Here is a 19,908-nt window from a genome sequence, read left to right as displayed (position 1 = left end):
GTAACTTTTTAAATAGTCTAGCACTGATTCCCGCCTTATTTCTGGACATCAACAACACAGATGTTACTATCAGCATTTATTTAGAGACTAAGTGGCATATCCAAGATCACACAGCATATTGAGGGATCCAGGGCTCCTCTCTCTTAGTCCATTATTCTTTTTTTGTTTGGTTTTCTCTTCTGCCATAGGCTAGTTTGTACACATCAACCATAGTCACCTTTTAAACCTCAATGAGACCGTGTCACTCCTGGCTCACACCCTCCATAGCTTCCCAATAGAGAGAGCACAGTGCAGGTGGCTCACCTTCTTTAAGCTGCTTTCCTCCCCATCTCTCACACCAGGCCGCCATCATGCTTCTCCCCCACTGACTCTCCACAGCCTGCCTCCTTCTCAATCCCAGGGCTTCCTTGTCCTCCAGATCACTCTGTCCCACTGCCTGCTTTTCGCTCTCTGGAATCATCTCATTTATCTGTTTACATGTTTGTTTCCTGCCTCCCATCAGCAGATCATCAATTCCATGGGGTCAGGGCCTTTGTTTTGTTGATGCTGCATCCCCAGTATCTAGATTAGTACCTGGAACTTACAGGATAATCAATGAAGGTTTTTTTTGAATGAATGGATATTGTACTGCATTGATAAAAGAAAGAGAGAAAAGTCCTGGAGGAGAATGAAGGAAAAGAGTTTATTAACGATGGGAAACGATATGCCCAATATGAGTGAATAGCTGCTATTAGAGATTGCACAAGCTCTGCTGGGTCACCCCATCCCCACTGATCTAAGGCTCCTGAGCCCTAGGCTCACGCCCCCTCTCCAATCTGATCAACAAGCCAAACCTAGCAGTAACTCCAGAGCGGACTTTGACTCTAAATGTGGCCTTAACCCTAGGCCTGACTGTGAAAACAACACCTTCTTCTAACTTTAATCCTGTCTCTAATAACCACCTTAACTTGGCACTCTAATCTCAATGGCAAACCCAAATCCATAAGCACAGTCCCCTCTACTCAATGGGCCAATCCTAGACATAAGAGCCATAAGAATCCTAGACATAAGCAGGCCAGACAGACTGTTATCCCAGTCCTGCCATATGGAACCTTAATTAGATCTGCCTCAGTTTCCCTGAGTGGAAACTGATGGGGGAGGTATGGACTAAAATTGGTGACACTGAAAGCTAGAAAAGACCTTAGAGATAATCGAATTTCTTCCCTTTGGGGATAATATTGCAATGAATACATGCCATCACTTATTTTCTATGTGTCCCATTGGTTCTTTTTTCCTTTTTCTTGCCATCTTTTGGATCAATCAAGCATTAGTTAGTACTCCATTTTGCCTCCTCCATTTGCTTTTTAGCTAAACCTCTTTGTTTCGATTGAGTTTATTTTAGGGATTATAATATGTACCTTAAACTTGTCATAGTCTACATTGAAATCACATAAAAGAACTTAAACCAGTGTCATTCCCTTTTGTAACCCCCATCTTTTGTTCTACTGTTATCATATACCTAAATACTGCATATGTCATAAGCTCCACTATTATTGTTGTTGTTATTGCTTTAGATAGTTATGTCTTAAAGACATTAAGAATTGAAAAAGTATTTTTTTAAAGTTACCACTACACTTAACAATTTCTGATGCTCTTCATTCATTTCTGTAGGTCATTGATGCTCTTCATTCATTTCTGTAGGTCATTGAGGCTCTTCATTCATTTCTGTAGGTCATTGAGGCTCTTCATTCATTTCTGTAGGTCATTGAGGCTCTTCATTCATTTCCATAGGTCATGTTTCTGTTTTCTTTCCCTTCAACCTGCAGAACTTCACAATTCTCTTCCCCTACCAGGGATACCACAGCCTCTCTACCCTTCCATCCCTATTTCCATACAGCTCCAAAACCTGCAAGTTTCCAACCATTTCCCACAATGCAGTTAAGTGCCAAGATAAATTTTTAGGCATTTCCAAACTCCCTAAGGACAGGCCCAGATGGAGCCATGAAAGAGAAGAGAGGGCAAGTAACCAGGAGCATCTCCTCTTCCTCCTTCCTACATCACCTTCCCCATACTCCCCAAAGGGGACCTCTCTGACACTGCAATTCCAGAGTAAACTACTGGATGATGATGATGGTTATTATTATTATTTACCTTCTTTCCTTCCTGGGCCAGGGAGGAGAGCATCAAGCCCTTTGCAGCAGCAGTCTGATCCCCTTCAGTTATCCTCAGGTATTTACTAAGCCCCCTCCTTGGTGCAGACCCTCTGCTAGGGGAAGAGAAAGGCAGAGGTGGAGAGGCTGCAGGGAAGTGAAGGAGCTTATAGACTAGATGGGAGAGCATGGACACCCCTCCTAAGGAAATCAGCAATCCAATCTTCTTGTTTCTTCTCCCTCCTCTTCCCCTTTCTTTCCCTGCCAATTAGCAAGGATCATAGAACTGTGAGTTGGAATAAGCGTGATTAGGTAAGAAAAGTTGATCAAAGAAGTCCTTAGATTCTAAACTCTGCAGGGAATATTGCCTCTGAGGCCCCTCTCATCCCTAAATAATGGGGCAAGAGATAAAAGGGACCCCCTCAAAGCCTTGGGAATATACAGTTGAGGGCAAGTCAAAGATTGCAGTGCTGTACACATGGCAGATTTGGAGAAGACGTGGGTAAGCAGCTGGAGACAATCCTCTGAAGGGTTGTGAAGGGATGAGGGGTGCCAAGAGCATGTTCCTCAGCTTGGAGGCAATGGGTAGAAAGATGCATAGCTGGCACCAAGCCAGGTCCCTTTCTGGCTCCCAAGTCTACAGCATTTTGTTCCTTCTCCTTCCCCATATGTGTCCCCAACCCCTCCAACAGCTGACCTCTAGTCATCCCACAGAACATACTCAAGTTCTACCACTGAGGCTTCCACAGCTACTGCTATTGTTGCTATTTCTCTTATTATTTTTTCTGATGAAGAGTCCTGGAGCCAGTCATACCTGAGTTCAAATCCCAGCTAGGCCACTTGCCAGTTGGCTGACCTTAGATATTCACTTTCCTCATTGAGTCTTGGCTTCCTCTTCTATAAAAATGGGGCTATTTTCTTCTTTTTTTGGACAACTCTTCAAGAATGAATATAACAGGCATTGAGTTAACATCCTTAAAATATAAAGAATTCATCTAAAACAACAAGAAGTATACTAAGGGCCAGGTGCAGTGGCTCATGCCTGTAATCCCAGCACTTTGGGAGGTTGAGGCAGGCAGATTGCTTGAGCCCGGGAGTTTGAGACCAGCCTGGACAACATAGCAAAATCCTGTCTCTAAACCCCCAAATTAGCCAGGTGTGGTGGTATGCGCCTATAGTCCCAGCTACTCAGCTGAGGTGGGAGCGTTATTTGAGCTCAGGTAGTCAAGGCTGCAGTGAGCCAAGCTCACACCACTACACTCCAGACTTAGCAATAGAGTGAGATTGTGTCACAAAAAATTAAATAAATAAATTTTGAAAAGAAATATAAGACAAAAACAATAAGTGGATAGGAGTCACAAACAGATAATTCCAAAAGATGAAATCCAAGTAGCTAATAACATTTTAAGACATGTTTAGCATCCTTAATAATAAAAGTGAAAATTAAAGAAATGAGACATATTTCACTTCTGAAAAGCTACTATAGTTTTTAATCTATAATAATCAGTATTGACAAGGGTGTGATAAGATGGAGAGCCTCCACTTGGTTATTATGAATGCTTTTTGGAACACAATTTGGCAATATGTACCAACAACTTTAACAGTGCTCAAGGCCGGGCGCGGTGGCTCACGCCTGTAATCCCAGCGCTTTGGGAGGCCGAGGCGGGCGGATCACAAGGTCAGGAGATCGAGACCACGGTGAAACCCCGTCTCTACTAAAAATACAAAAAATTAGCCGGGCGCGGTTGTGGGCGCCTGTAGTCCCAGCTACTCGGGAGGCTGAGGCAGGAGAATGGCGTGAACCCGGGAGGCGGAGCTTGCAGTGAGCCGAGATCGCGCCACTGCACTCCAGCCTGGGCGACAGAGCGAGACTCCGTCTCAAAAAAAAAAAAAAAAAAAAAACAGTGCTCATGCATTTTGACCTAGTAATTTCACTTCTAGGACCTAGTAATTTCACTTCTAGGAATCTGTTTGAAGGATATAATCAGAGATGAGGTCAAAGATTAATATTCACAGATGTTCAGATGTTCATCACAGAGTTATTAACAGGAAATTTTTGGAAAAATATCTAAATGGGCCATGAGTAAAAGAATGTTTAAATTGGTTATAATACATTCTTAAAGTGGAATTATATAGCTAATAAAAATATTTTTATAGATTGATGATATGTGATTACAATAAAATATTTGCTGATAAGCAGGAAATAACGTACATAATGTATAATCTCAATTTTATGCAGCTATATTTATGCTTACATATTATGTATGCCATTAGAAAATAGACTGAGAAACACCCCAAAAGGTTAACAATAGTAATTTGAAAGGTCATACATGACGTTTTCTTATATTTTCTAAGCTTTTCACAGTAAACCAGCATTACTTTTAAAATGAGAAAATAAACTACTATTTAAAATCACAACTACATTGTTTGACCCAGTAATTCCTCTTCTTCAAATGTATTTAAAAAATCAGAAATTCAGTGAAACATGTTGGTATAAAGAGCCAGGACTCAATGGTGATTAAACCATTACTTATAATTTTAAAAGGTAGGAAAACAAAGTATCTAGCGGTTGGAGAACAGTTAAGAAACTAGTTGTATCTCCACATAATGGGACACTGTGAATGCACTAAAGATGCTTGTTAGAAATTTTAATGACATGGAAATATTTGTGTTATAAAAGTCGTTAAAAGAACAGGAAATTGTATAAATTTAAAATGTATATTTTAAAATGTTAATGACATGGAAATATTTGTGTTATAAAAGTTATAACAGTTATAAAAGTCATTAAAAAAAGAACAGGAAATTGTATATATTTAAAATGTGTATTTTAAATATATGTTTAAAATGAATTTTAAAACCTGGAATGCACACACTTAAATGCTAGCAATGATTTTATCTTGGGCATGGGATTATATATGATTTTTATTTTCTTCCATATACTTTTATATTCTTTTATATACCATATCTATAATGACTATCAATACTTCATGAGCTTATTTAAAAAAACAGAAAAAAGAACAATGGAGAAAGAGTCTGAGAAGAAATGAACTTCTATGTTGGAGAATGGAGCTAAGGACAATTATCAAGATTGTTGAGAACATTAGATGATGATTGTGACCAGCACAGTGCCTGGCATATAACAGATGCTCAAATAAATGCAGGTTTGTTTCCGCCTCCCTCTTCTTTCCTGCACGCATCTTTCTTGCTCTGAACCCTATGTGCCATTGACAGTCTGTCTCACTCTCCTTTACTCGAGTAACATTTGTCTTCTCAGCAGGTCTGCTGGCCCAGGAGGACTGAGCTAGCTCCTTCCTTCAAGGCATGGTGCCAGCGGGAGCTCAGGCAGCCTTGCTGACTAGTGATGGAGGAACGGGGATGATCCCTCCTTCCCTTCACCCTGACAACCCATATTAAGGGTTTCTTCTCAGGATGACATCTAGGGAGGTAAAGTTTGCATAGAGTGAAGGAGTGAGAGGGAGTTTCCTTGTAAATGATTTTTTTTTCTCCTCTTTCTATCCCCCCAGTCTAGAGCCAGCAGAACATCCAGGGAAAGAAGGTAGCGAGATGGCTCTAAGGAAGGTTCCTACACCAAGCATTTCGCCTTTGCTGATAACTGGCATCCCACCAGTAAAGCTGAATGTTCTTTCAAGATACCTTTCATGATGCAGATTCCCTTTGGAGGACAAACATATTAATATGCACATATTGATATGTATATATTTATCAGCTCCCCTTCAGAAGACATGTATGTGAGAGCCCCTGCATAAGGGAACTGAACAGGGAACTACTGAGAATGGACATACCTGGGGATAGGGGTCTGGAATTTTCCATTAGTAAACCCATACTGAGGCTACCCTGTGCCAGGCACTACTATATCACAGAAGATGCAGACCGATATGAGGCAAGGTCTGGTCCTCAGGTTTCTTACTCTGTAAATGGAGAACTAAGACAGACTTGTGAAAAATAACAGCAAAAACATATGGTAGCATGGAACTGCAGGACTGAAGGGATCTTAAAAGTTTTCAAGATTGACCTTCCAATTGGTTATCAAATAACTGTTGTAGAGGTGTAAGCACAAAGGACACAGAGCTCAGACATGGGTTGAGCCAGGACTGTCTGGGAGTGCAGAAGGATTGTTAGAGCTGGACTGCCACAGAGGACTGGGAAAGGCTTTCAGGACAGGTAAAGCACAGAGCTGGGACATTTGAGGGACAGTGTGTAGACTGTTGGAAGGAGGTTGGTGAAGGAGAGGAGTAGGGAAAAGTACACGCAAGGGAGTTGGGGTCAGTTTGCAAAGGACTAAGGATGCCAGGTTTGAGTGTCCAGACTTTGTCCTTTGGACAATGAGAGGCACCTGCAAATTTCCAAACAAAGAGGTGACTTTGAAAAGAGGTATCTGAAGGTGATTCTAAACGTTGGCAGGAGACAGTAGGAACTGGTAGGGATTACAGACAAAGTGGTGAGTCAGAGACATTCATACCATCCAGGTGAGATGCCAGGAGCATGGATTAGGATGGTGGAGGTGGGAATGGGAAGAAAAGGACAAGTGGCGAAGGACTTTCAAGGGAAGACTGGGCAGGCCTCGGGGGCTGAGTGGTGGCCAATCTGCCAGCCCAGCACACTCTTTGTATACCTTGGTCTCAGCAGCTGAGGCGCCACTGCCCCAGGAGTGCTCAGAGTCTCTGGGGGAGGGAGAGGAAGCACATTTCTGACCAGGGTTTCCAGGAGTTGTGCACCAGTACAGACTGGCACCCAGGGCAAGGGTGGGGTCAGGGAGAAGGGCGGCTCCTCCTATTCTCTTGGATAACAATGCCCCCAAGCCTGCCATTTTCTGTGGTTAAAAGGAGGGCCTTTCTCCCCGCCAGTCCCTCACCCACAGGAAATCCGTGTCCCGGGAGTTCACAGCTGTGAATACAGTCTGTTAAATAGCTCAAGACGGGCCAGGTGCTGCCTGGTGCAGGCCTCCAGGGCCCTCTCAGGGTCCCAAAGCAACCAAGCACTGCCCACTCGGTCACCTAGCATGTCTTTCTTGAGGACTTACTTTGCATGAGGCAGGTGCTGGATGCTGAGGACACAGAGGTGAGGGAGACAGAACCACATCCAGTGGGGCCACAGACAAGTCAACACATGGCTGCAATGTAGCCAGACACTTGCTGGCTGAGATCTGTGCCAGGTGTCAAACAAGCAGAGGATGGGGCTGGAATGTTCAGAGGGAAATGAAAAAAGGCTTCACAGAGGAGGTGATGTTGAACAGTCTTAAAGGAAGAGAAAGGGCTTGTCGGGTAAATGCAGGTAGGAGCAAAGTACATTTATTGCATTCCAGGAGATGCTCTGAGCCAAGGACTAAAGCATCATGGTGCAACTACAGAACCACAAGTCACGGGTCAAGCTGCAGGGGAGAAAGTAGAAACGGGTGGGAAATGGAACTGGAGTGATACACAAGGTCCAGGTAATGAGGATACCTGTAGGTGTCCCAAGGCGTATAAATTTTATCCTGTAGATCATAGTAGCCATTGGAGCTCAGATGTGGCCACTCACTGTTGGACCTGCCTTGGGGAAGTTTTACATTTTTTCCTCTAGGGGAGCTTAGGGAGTCCAGATGAGGCACAAGTGTCTGAGGGAGAAAACCATCTCTGCATAAATCACATTCTACCAGGCGGGTTCCCATGTCAGGGTTTTGCATGCTCTGTTTCTTCTACCTAGAATGCTCTTCCCCCAGAGACCTAATTTGGCAACTATCTCCCCGCTCCCCCTTCTATTATTAATCTCCCCGACACTGCTATCCTCTTCCTTTCTTTTTTCTTTCCATAGCACTTAACATCTACAGTAGAATATGTTCACTTCTTATGTCTATTACTCATTGTCTGTCTCTGGGGAATGTGACTCCAGGGGAGCAAAGATCTTTATATATTTTGTTCCCCAGCTGTTTCCCCTATACCTAGAGCTGTGCCTGGCACAGGTAGAGGCTCAATGACTATCTGTGGAACAAATGAATGAAGGAAGAAACCGTCTTTGTAATTCCAGTGCCCAGCACAGAGCTGTAAGACGTATGCATGTGTGTAAGAAATGCTACCATCATTAGGGCGCCAGCAAGTGAGTGCCCTCGGGTTTCCCTGCAAACCCCGAGGCCTAGTTGGGCCCCCCAGAGTGGCGCGGTTTCCACTTACTCCTTGCCGCCCAGCGGGGCACTTGGCACGGCCTGGGGCGAACGTGCCACTCGGAGAATAAAGGACTTCCTCCGCGGGGCGGCCCTGCCAGGCTGCCGGGGTCTTGCGTCCCGGAAACACCTCCCCCCAGTCAGCCGGGGAAGCCTGGGCGGAGCTTTCTAGGAAGCAGCCCTACCCTGCCTTGCCTTGCCTTGCCTGCCTGGAGAAGGAGAGAGAACTTGAGTTCACAAGGCCCTACTGGCTGCTGGGCACAAGCCCAGGGGGCGGGTCACCTCACTGCTGAATGAGAGGTCTCTCCTGGACCCCAAAGTCCTCCTAAACAGGGTCCCAAGCACTGAAAATATCCCAGTGTCCCGGTACCCATTCATAATTTTATAATTATATTTGTTTATATGACAAGAAAGAGACACAAACAGATATGTAAGAGTAGGATTGGGGCATGAACACAGGGACACTTAGCTCTATCTGAAATGTTTATTTATTGCAAAATAAAGTGATTAGAAGCAAATGGGAGAAAGAAGGCTTGTTTTAGGTGGTGAAAATATGGGTGCTGGTTATATTGTTCTTTTCACTTTTCTGTAACTTTAAAACACTTCAAGGTTAAAAATAAAGGAAACATAACGAAGAACATAAGGAAGAATGCTAATAAATATATGAATCAACAAGATTCATATATTTTTTTTCTATGATGACTACTTGGAACTTTGCTGAATTAATGAACACCTTGGATCCAGCCTTGGTGTTGCTGTATAACCAGTCGGTAAACCAAAGCACCATGGCAGTGTGGTGGGGCAGAGCTTTGCAGAATGAGGGGTCAGGGAGTATGGATAGGGTGGGAGTGGGGACAAAGGCACTTTGTAAGTGTCTCTCAAGGCTCACCATGCAGAGAGCCACCTGCTCTTCCCACATAAAGGGCCTGCCTTTCTTCCTTGGCTTCCCGCATGTTTTATTTTTTGCCTCTGACCTAGACCTCAATTGTTGCCACACGAATTAGATGGTGGAGAAGTTGGATGAACAGAAAAGAAGAAAACCTGGGAGGTGGTCTCTGGCAGTAGTGGTCCAGCCAATGTCACCTCCTGGTAATTTGGGTTTCTACCTGTCACTACAATCTCCAAGTGGGGGATTTTTGAGGATACTCATGGACTCATAAGATACAGTGAAGGCCAGAATACCTCTGCCCCCAGGCCATCGCTAAATAGCACCTTCCAGATCCCAGGAAAGCACATGAAAATTTGTCAGATTCCTGTTTATCCATAATTCAATGAAAGTACAAACCATAGGAATTTTTTGCCTGCTTTTGGGAGGAGACAAAGGAGCACATTTTCTTTCTTTTTTATAATGTTCAGGGCATCTCATAAGGTTGGTGTAGACTCAGCCCCATCACTCATGGGTGGTAGCCTAGCCAGTCCTGCTGCTGTAACAAAATACCCTAGACTGGGTGGTTTAAACCAAAGACATTTATTTCTCACAGTTCTGGAGGCTGGGAAGCTCTGGTATCTCATCCTCTTTTTATAAGGGCACTAACCTCATCATGGAGACTCCACCTACATGGCCTCATCAATACCTCATCACCTCCCAAAGGTCCTGCTCCCTAACCCCATCACATTGAGGGTTACAGCTTCAACATACACATTTCGGGGGAACACAGTCCATAACAGGTGGGAGTGTCTTGGAAACCAGGCCTCATGGGAGACATAAACACTCCCTCTGTGCATCCTGGCTGATGCATATACAGTCTTTCTTTGAACTTCCCCAAGGCAGGCAGCTCCCTCCTTCCATCTATTGGACATGATTCTGCTCTCTGGGAGAGACCAGATTTGTCTGGCCCTTCCTGTATTTGTAGACTGAGTCATCCTTTCTCTAGACTAAATGCCCTAGCTCCTCCCATAAGCTTCCTACTCTCTTAGTGGACAGATCTGTGCAATGGGAATGATAGTTCCAAGAGTACTCTGAAACCCCAAGAGATCCTGAAATATGTCTGACACATCAGAGAAGGATTGGTTAGGTTTGCTTGACAGAACTGTTCTTTAAAGATTGGTAAATGATCAATCCACTAGCCATGGAAGTGACAACTTGGGTTTAACCAAGTTGTAAAATCACCCAGTGCCAGTTACTTAGGGCCTCTTGACATGTATAGATGCTTGGCTGAGTCCTAGAAGTTCAGTGTTGACTTAGAAACTGTCCTCAGCCTGGTGTAACTACCCAGGGTAAAAATGAGTCAGGAGGCACCCCAGGTCCTCATTCATTTTCCAGTCTCCTGAAGGAAATCTCTGGGCAGATGGGGAGTTATCAAGGAGCCACCAGGGAGCTGGTCTGAATTCTGAATAAGGCAGGAACGTCCCCAAGGTAGGCAGCTCCCTCCCTCCATCTGGGTCATAGAGTTGAGCCGGTTAAAGATAGAGTGACCTACTAGAATTGTTTAATTTGGGGCTCACACTGGGCCCAGAAACGTCAAGACTTCTTTAGAGCAGTGTTTTTCCAATCACTCCTCCGTGAAAGTTGTCAAGTGTTAACTCCTCAGGGAAATGGAAAGCTAAGAATTCTCCACAATTGGCTCAGGAAGTACACACTGAAAGTTTAGCCTGACTTAAATCCCTAAGATATGTGTTTTATTCAGCTTCAGGGTACCCTTCCTATGTACCCATTTCAGGGATTGGAGACAAAGTTCAGCTATAGCAAATGTTAGCTCTAAACAGGAAGTCTTGGCCAGTACTCCTGATCTCCAGAGAGCTAGATGGGTGGGGGCTCTAATTACAAAGGGAGAATGGGTGCTGGGGGTGTCCTGACTTTCTTCCTGAGACACCTCATCGTCCTTCCTGCCTTACCCAGAATTCAACCCAGCTCCCTGGTGGCTCCTTAATACCTCCCCGTCTGCCCAGAGATTTCCTTCAGGAGACTGCGGTAAATGAATGAGGGCCTGGGGTGCCTGCTGACTCATTTTGACCCTGGGTAGTTACACTGGGCTGAGAACAGTGTCTAAGTCAACACTGCAGCTTCCGGGACTCAGCCAAGCGTCTGTATGTGTTAAGAGGCCCTAAGGAGAAAAAGCAACCAAGAACAGATTTAGAGAACCAGATAGCCACTCTGTAAAACAGGCTTCCAGACCCTGGGCACCCAGCTTCCCATGTGCCTCTGGGCCCCAAGACAGTTCTTAAAAGTGCCTCTTAAGTTTCTTTCTGGGCCTGTTGGAGCCTGAGGAGGCTGATACATAATAATCATATTTTCCCCATCCAAATTCTGGTTTTTCCTTTTTTGGGAGACAGAGCCTCACTCTATTGCCTAGGCTGGAGTGCAGTGGCATGATCATAGCTCACTGCAGCCTCTATCTCCTGGGGTCAAGTGATCCTCTCACCTCAGCCTCCTGAGTAGATGGGACTACAGATGCATGCCAACCATACCTGGTTATTTTTTAATTTTTTTATAGGGACAAGGGTCTCACTATGTTGCCCAGGCTGGTCTTGAAGTACTGACCTCAAACAATCCTCCCACCTCCATCTTCCAAAATGTTGGGGTTACAGGTGTGAACCACTGTGCCACGCCCAAAGTTCTGAAATATAGAATCAGCGGATGGATGGAAAGACGTTGGCTCTGTTATGGACTGAGTTGCTGAGGACCAGGGACTTCCCAAGGGGGCCCTTGAGAAGACCAGCTTCAGCAGACCCCCAACCTGCTATAGGCACCCCCTAGTTGGTACATCCTTTACCCCTACGCCTGTCAGAGCAGCTTAGAGTGCAAACTACCTGCTGTGAGGCACACCCAACTGGGTCCTGATCCATTCCCAAACTACTCACTCAGTCACTACCGCAGTTCACCTCTGTCAGGGGTCAGGCATGGTGGAGTAACCTGCCAGGAGTGCACAGATAATTCCCTCCTCATTGAAACCAAAGACTAAGGAAGAAGCTGTCCTTCATCTCTAGTAATTATTTCTAAGCGAAAGAAGGTTGAGATCCGGGGTAAAGAATTTGGATTAGGAACTGGCTCCCAGGGGAGTTGGAAAGCAGCCACTGACAGAGTCCATCAAGTCTCTCAGGGGGAAGCATTCTAGTCAATTCTGGAACCCTCTGAGCAGCCACTTGGTGCTTGGCACTATGCTACCATCTGGAAATGATCTGTGCGATGGGCTTTGCGGCCTTACCTCCAGGAGGCAGAGGCATTAAGGATTTTTTCAGTGGTGTAGGGTGTGTGGGGTGGGGGTGGGCTGGGACTGGGGATTCTCTCCAGCCCCAAAACTTATTCCCCTTGGGAGTACGGAAATGTTGCGGGGAAAGTACAAGAGTGGTGGACTATATTATTGTTCACCAATAATAGATAGCATGAGGATTCGAATTTCTTATCTACTTTAAAACGAGAAATGCAAGATGAAGAGAATGCCTTCAACATTCTCAACTAGAGGCAAGTCGTTTGTGCTGCCTGGAATTGAGGAATGAACGAAGTACAGAAAGAGAGGAGAGACAGTATTTCTGTGGGAGACACTCTAAAGAAGGTGAGCAGATACAGCGGAGGCCTGATGAGAGGGAATACATGGAAGCATTAGAAAAACTATGTGGTGGCCAAGTGTGGTGGCTCACACCTGTAATCCCAGCACTTTGGGAGCCTGAGGCGGGCGGATCATGAGGTGAGGACATCAAGACCATCCTGGCCAATATGGTGAAACGCCGTCTCTACTAAAAATACAAAAATTAGCCAGGTGTGGTGGCATGCACCTGTAGTCCCAGCTACTTTGGAGGCTGAGGCGAGAGAATTGCTTGAACCAGGAAGTTGGAGGTTGCAGTGAGCCGAGATCGCACCACTGCACTCTAGCCTGGCAACAGAGCGAGACTCCGTCTCAAAAAAAAAAAAAAAAAAAAAGACAGAAAAGAAAAACCATGTAGCTTAAATAACATCCTGCCCAGGGGACTACGCTGGTTAGACCACTTCTTTAAACTCTAAACTATAACTGCAGGGGTGTTTATGTTTACAGCCATAACCCTTCAAGGAGTAAAACAGCAATCCCATAGAAGTACCACATTAGCCAGTTTGCCTTGTCCAGCACCTCTGCGCTCAAGGTGGCTGCTTTCTGCAGGGATTCAAAAGGTATTAGCCCCCTACTTGTGTGAGGGTGTGTGCACTCTCACTGGCTTTCTAAGATGATTGGCTCCCCAAGGGTTCTTGCAGAAGTTTTGGGGGCCTCAGATCAGCCTCCAGGGGAGCCCAGCTTATCTTCCCAACCCCTTCTTAGAACTTCCATAGAAGAGGTCTTGACACCAAATGGCAGGTCAGGTTTGGAGAAATTTCTCAATTCATTAGTATCGCGCCATTCACATTAAAATCGCCTTCTCTTTGGGGGAAACATGTGATTTGACTGTAAAGGAGGGACCAACTTTTTCCAGTGGCCTTTCTCAGCCAGGACAGTTCCATCACCTCCTGGCTACGTGATGGACAAGATCTCCCACATCCTAAAAGACTGCTCCAGGCTACTGCTGCTGCCACCACACCCATCTTGGCAAACTAAGATGCTGACTTCTGTACCCAGAGCACAATTATGCCCAGCTCTGCAAACCCTTACCAGCATTCACATGCCAGTGAAGGCCCACCCTGATTTAATAAGACATTAATGTCGAACAATAACAAAGGATTAATTTAAGCAAATAGAGAAACCTGAGCTTACATGCTCCATGTACCTAACTGATTTGGGGCCACGGCCTGTCCTTTGGCAGGACTGGGTCCTGGGAGGCCACAGGATTGGTGGAGAGAGTCATATCTGCCAAGGATAACTTTCAAGGGGATGTGTGCCTGGGAGAAAAGGGTAGGGATTGTTTGTAAGGTAAGGGCTGCATTTGCAGCTCCCATCTGCATAGGGACCTGTCCAGTGGAATAAGTATGGAGCTGGACACAAGGAGGTTTCAGCCAGGGGCTGTGTGGGCTGGGGCCAGAGCCCTAATCTCTCTAGGTCTCACTTTCCTCACTGGGTCTTTGGGTAGGAAAATACTTCTCTAGGGAGGATGCCCTGCAAGTGACATGTGATCCTTCATCCACACTGTAAACTCCTAGCAGAGAGAGATGGGTGCTAATCACTCCTTCTATCTTCTAGGGTACTTAGCAGAGTGCTCAGCTCTTAGAAGACACTCAGTCAAACAAATGTTTGTTGAACAAATATATGAATCTGTTTCCTCCATGCTAGAAATCCCCTATCCTAAAAGGAAGCAAGTTTTGGGCAAGTCACAAATATTCCAATTGTTATATCCAAGACTCTCCATTTCCATATTGTCTGTAGTTCTAGGAATTTGCTGAGAAACATCAACAAAGTAATGTTTTGCTTTATGAAGGAACAATGCTCCCAAAAAGTTGGGTGTAAGTTGGATTTTTATGAGACAATTTAGTATTTTAAATGCACAATGTGAATTGGTTATTTTAAGAATGCAGTGAAGTTGTATAGGAAGTGAATAATTTGTTAAATCAGTGTAAGGTAAAACCCAGCTAAACCACAGAAATTATGCATACACACAGACACATTGCACCCACTGCACCCTCCCATGTGTTCTGTTGCTAAGGGTTCAATCTTAAAATAAGGATTACATTACATTATCTTAAAAGAAAAACAAGGGGAAAAAAATTCACTAGTGCTGTTGCCTTTAAAAATGCAAATAATGGATAGGGATTCTCCTAATCTTCCGGGATTGCAGCTCCTGATTCAGCTACAGATTCCCAGTAGGGGTAGAGGGGAAAAGGGCTGGAGAATCACTAATCACCAGTGGCTGATTAGCTTCTGGGAAACCAGTGAGTCACACGGGGCCACGGTGGGCAGCCCACAAGTGCTCTTCATCAATGGCCATGAGTCCTCTCCCAGAAGGAGTAGGGTGGGACCCTCACAGCCAACTGGATGGACTCAGCCTGGAGCGTGCAAATAGAACTAAATTTGTTTTGGGTTTAGAGGTCTCTGTTGCTCCCAGGGTAGCAACAGAGACCTCTAAACCCAAAACAAATGATCTTAATTGGACTTTGTGGCCTTACCTCCAGGAGGCAGAGGCATTAAGGATTCTTTCAGTGGTGTAGGGTGTGTGGGGTGGGGGTGGGCTGGGACTGGGGATTCTCTCCAGCCCCAAAACTTATTCTCCTTGGGAGTAGGGAAATGTTGCGGGGAAAGTACAAGAGTGGTGGACTATATTATTGTTCACCAATAATAGATAGCATGAGGATTCGAATTTCTTATCTACTTTAAATCATGCTTGGCTGTAACACACTTTAACCAATGAAATGTGCACAGAAACCACCTGGGTCATTTCCAGGCAAAGGCTCCAAGAGCCAGCTCCCATGGTCACCACAACATTCTGGACAGTGGCTGTGGCATCATCCTGGATCCACAGGGATGAGAGCACAGAGAACCCCCAGCCAACCTATGGTAGATGTGCAGAGTGAGCAAGAAATAAACCTCTGATGTTTGAAACCTTTGATGTTGGGGATTGTTCATTACCATGGCATAACCTTGCCTCTACAGATGGGTTCATGACAAATACAAATCGGTTAAACATAAATCAGGTAGGAAGATATCACAGAACCAAGGAACACCTATAGCCTGGGCTGAGTGCCCTCAGAAAGGTGGTCAAGGAGGATGGAGAAGGAGCATGCGTCTCCCAGGTTACATCTGAGCCTGGAGTCGCCAGGCTTCAAAGACCTGAGGGAAGCTTGTCTTGTCTCTGCGAGATTGAGATAATCTTCAATGAAACCTTGTTAATAGTTTCCCCTAAATGAACACAAGTGGTAAGTTTTCCTTTGTGCACTCTGACCTTTCCCAACTCCTGTCAGTCTCTATCTATGGACTAAGCATAAACTGGTCTCAGCCTGGTGCCATGCCTTCCAGAACAAGGTGTATTCCAGACCTAGATCGTGTGAAGCCTGTGGGAAGCAAAATCTAACCTGCAAGAAATATGTAAAACTGAGATAGTGCAGAGCTGAGTGATAAACTCTGCAGTCCTGTTTTTCTTTTTAAAATTGTGATAGGATACTTGTAAAATTACCATTTTAACCATTCTAAGTGTCTAATTCAGTGACATTAAGAATATTTACATTGTTGCACAACACCACCCGCATCTATCCACAGAACTCTTTTCATCCTGCAAAACTGAAACTCTTCACCTATTGAACAGTAATTCCCCATTCCCTCCTCCTCCAGCCCCTGGAGCCACTATTTCACTTTCTGGCTATATGTGAGCTTGACTACAGTAAGTATGTCTAGAATTTCTTGCTTGTGCTGAAGAAGAGTGGTCTTCAAACCTTTTTAACCATGAACTCCCACTGTTAAATATCTTAGCACACATACCACCAGTATGTCAGAGTTATTACTTTATAAATTAATACATTTATACCACTTTACTAACGTACTACGTATATTTGAAAAACATACAGAGAGCAGCAAAGCATTTATTCCTTCTTTTTAAAACGTATTATTTTGAGATAATTTTAAACTTATAGAAAAGTTGCAAAAAGAAAGAGATTGTTCATACATTCTTCTAGTTTCTCCTAATGTTAGTATCTTGTATAATCATTATACGACAATGATCAAAACTAAGATAGTAACATTGACACAATACTACTAACCAAACTATGGCCTTTATTTGGATTTCCGCTAGTTTTCCCACTAATATCCTTTTTCTGTTCTGGGATCCAAGCCAGGATCCCACATTGTATTCAGTTGTCCTGTCATTTTAGTCTCTTGGCCCAGTCTGTGATAGTTTCTGTTTTTCGTTGTTTTTCATGACTGGAACATTTTGTAGAATGTCCCTCAGTTTGGGTCTGTATAAGGTTTTCTGATGTTTATGTTGTGGTTATAGATTTTTGGCAAGAATAGCATAGAGCCAATGTGTTCTTCTGAGTCTATCATACCAGGGGCTACAGGATGTCTGTATGTTTTATTATTGAGGATGTTAACTTTGATAATTAGTTGAGGTGGTGTCTGCTGGGTTTCCCTACTGTCAAGCTACAATTTTAACCTTTGTAGTTAATAAATATTTGGAGAAAGACACTTTGCAAATATCTTTCGTCCCAAATTTTTGCCCCTTAATTTTAATATCTATTGTGGATCTTGCCTTTGATATTATTACTGTAGTGTTCTAATGGTGATTTTTCTATTTCCTTCATTCCTTCCACATTTATTAGTTGAAATTCTTCTGAAAGGAAGAGATTATTTTCCTTCCCACTTATTTATTTCTCCAATTATTTCTTTATATCAGAATAAACTTATGGATATTTATATGGTTATAATCTAATAATATTATTATTACCATTATTTATCTTATTCCTCCCATTGTTCCAGCCTTGGCTATTGGGAGCTCTTTCATATTGCCTCACATCTTTCTGGCACCACAAGATGCTTCAGGATCATCTTGCATTTTCCCTGCCCCTGACCTGGCATCATCTACTTCACCCTGGTTTCTCTTATTGGAGAATGATATTTTAAACAAACCTGTGAGAGCTGGTGTGCTCATTGCCACTGGGATGCTATTGCTTCTAGGCTCTTTCAGCAGACAGAGATGGGATATATATATATAATTATTTTTTTTCCAGGAGACAGGGTCTCACTTTGTTGCTCAGGCTGGAGTGCAGTGGCATGAACATGGCTCACTGCAGCCTCAACCTTCTGGGTTCAAGCGATCTTCCTGCCTCAGCCCCCAAGTAGCTGGGACTACATGTGCACACCACCACGCCCAGCTAAGTTTCGTATATTTTGTAGAGACAGCATTTCACCATGTTTCCCAGGCTGGTCCATCTGCCTTGGTCTCCTAAAGTGCTGGGATTATAGATATGAACCACTGTGCCCAGCCGAGATAGGATTTTTAAGTATGTGCACTAATATGTAAATATACATGTATCTATATTTACTTTTGTAGCTACTTCTCTCTATATATATTAAAAGACCATTAGTGTCCATAAACAGATGAATAAATAAAATGTGATATATAGTACAATGAAATATTATCCAGCCTCAAAAAGGAAGGAAATTTGGATATATGCTATAACACGGATGAAGCTAGAAAGCATGCTAAGTGAAATCGGTGAGACACAGAATGACAAATAGCGTAAGATTCCACTTATTTGAAGTACAGGAATAAGCATATTCACAGAGATTACTGGGGGTGGGAAGGGTCGAGGAATGGGGAATTACTGTTTCATGGTTACAGAGTTTGTGTTTGGGATGATGAAAAAGTTCCCAAACTGGATGGTGGTGATGGTTGCACAATGTTGTGAATGTGGTTAATGTCACTGAATTGTTCAATTTAAAAGGTTAAAAAGGTAAATCTTATGTTGCGTGTATTTTACCATAAACAAACATGAGTTCATGGTGATACTTTTGCATCCAATCCAGTAACACAGAGTTCATTCTACCTTTCCCTTTGTTTTTATTTGTAACTTCTTTCTCTGATGGGGGAAATTGGGCTCTTCTTATTCATAGTATATTTACTTATTGTTCAACCCAAGCGTATTCATTTTCAGAATTACTAATACATGTCCTCATGAGAAACAAATTTACTGACTACATTATTTGTGCATAGTTCATTTTTCTTTAACCTTGCAATTCCCAGTCAAAACACCGCTTGCTTACTTAGATTAGTTCTTTTCTTCACCACCCCCATCAGTGTGGCAATGTTATTCACTTATAGTTAGGTTCATTTGTTAGTTTGTGTCCTGATTTGAGTTCACGCCACACCCTAACTGATCTTTAAATTTTACGTACTGTAAAATTCATTCTTTTTAATGTATAGTTCTAAGAGTTTTGACCAATGCATAGAGTAGTGTATCACCACCAGCCACGATACAGAACAGGTCCATCACCCCCAAATTCCTCATGTTACCTCTTTGTCATTAACTGTCCGGAGCTGCACGCCCCGGCCATAGCGAATAATAATTAAAGATTAAACGCCTGAGCTATATTCATTTCCACCCCACACCTTCTCCCTAGATTTACCTTCTTCCCTGTATTAATACCGCCATTAAAAGATGGCGCTCTTCCTGCTTCTTCTTCATTCCTTTTTCCCGCGCCTGCGAAAAGATTACCTGACTGCGCAGGCGCAACATGACGTCCGACCGGAGAAACCGAGGCTTATCTGGCCACGCCTTCCGCAATGAGGTCATTTCCGCCTTAGCCCAACCCCTTTCCCTCCAAATGTATATAAGGCATTGCATTACCGCCATTAAACGAGACTTGATCAGAGCACTGTCTTGTCTCCATTTCTCCTGTCTCTTGTTCCCCAAATTCCCACCCCCTCCTCCAGGGCCTACACTGACTATCCCGCGGGCCGGGATAATTAACTCCTCCCGACCTCTGACAACCACTCATCTGTTCACCACCCCTCTAGTTTTGCCTTTCCCAGAATGTCACATAAATGGAATCACACAATATGGAGCCTCTTGGTTCTGGCTTCTTTCGTTTACTAAATACATCTAAGATTCCGCCATGTTGTTGTTTGAATCAATACTGTGTTCCTTTTTATGGCTGAGTAGCATTTCATCCATTGTATGGATGTGCCACTGTTGTTGGTCCATTTTGTGGTTGAAGGACACCTGGGTTTAGTTTAGCAATTATAAATAAAGCTACTACAAGCATCCCATACACAGGTTTTTGTGTGAACACAAATTTT

General features: G+C 43.8%; 1 long non-coding RNA gene across 1 annotated transcript; it reads right to left on the bottom strand.

Moving 5' to 3' along the window:
- Positions 1 to 1,798: 1,798 nt before the first annotated feature.
- LOC105464959 (uncharacterized) lies at positions 1,799 to 19,471 on the bottom strand. Its single transcript, XR_977177.2, has 3 exons — positions 19,236 to 19,471; positions 2,944 to 3,066; positions 1,799 to 2,245 (listed from the first exon to the last, which is right to left on the bottom strand). It is a non-coding gene; the product is annotated as an uncharacterized lncRNA (long non-coding RNA).
- Between the last annotated feature and the right edge of the window lie 437 nt (positions 19,472 to 19,908).

The sequence above is a fragment of the Macaca nemestrina genome, chromosome 13, assembly GCF_043159975.1.
Source record: "Macaca nemestrina isolate mMacNem1 chromosome 13, mMacNem.hap1, whole genome shotgun sequence".
In the NCBI taxonomy this organism is placed as follows: domain Eukaryota; kingdom Metazoa; phylum Chordata; class Mammalia; order Primates; family Cercopithecidae; genus Macaca; species Macaca nemestrina.
This window is presented reverse-complemented; position numbering and strand designations above follow the sequence as displayed.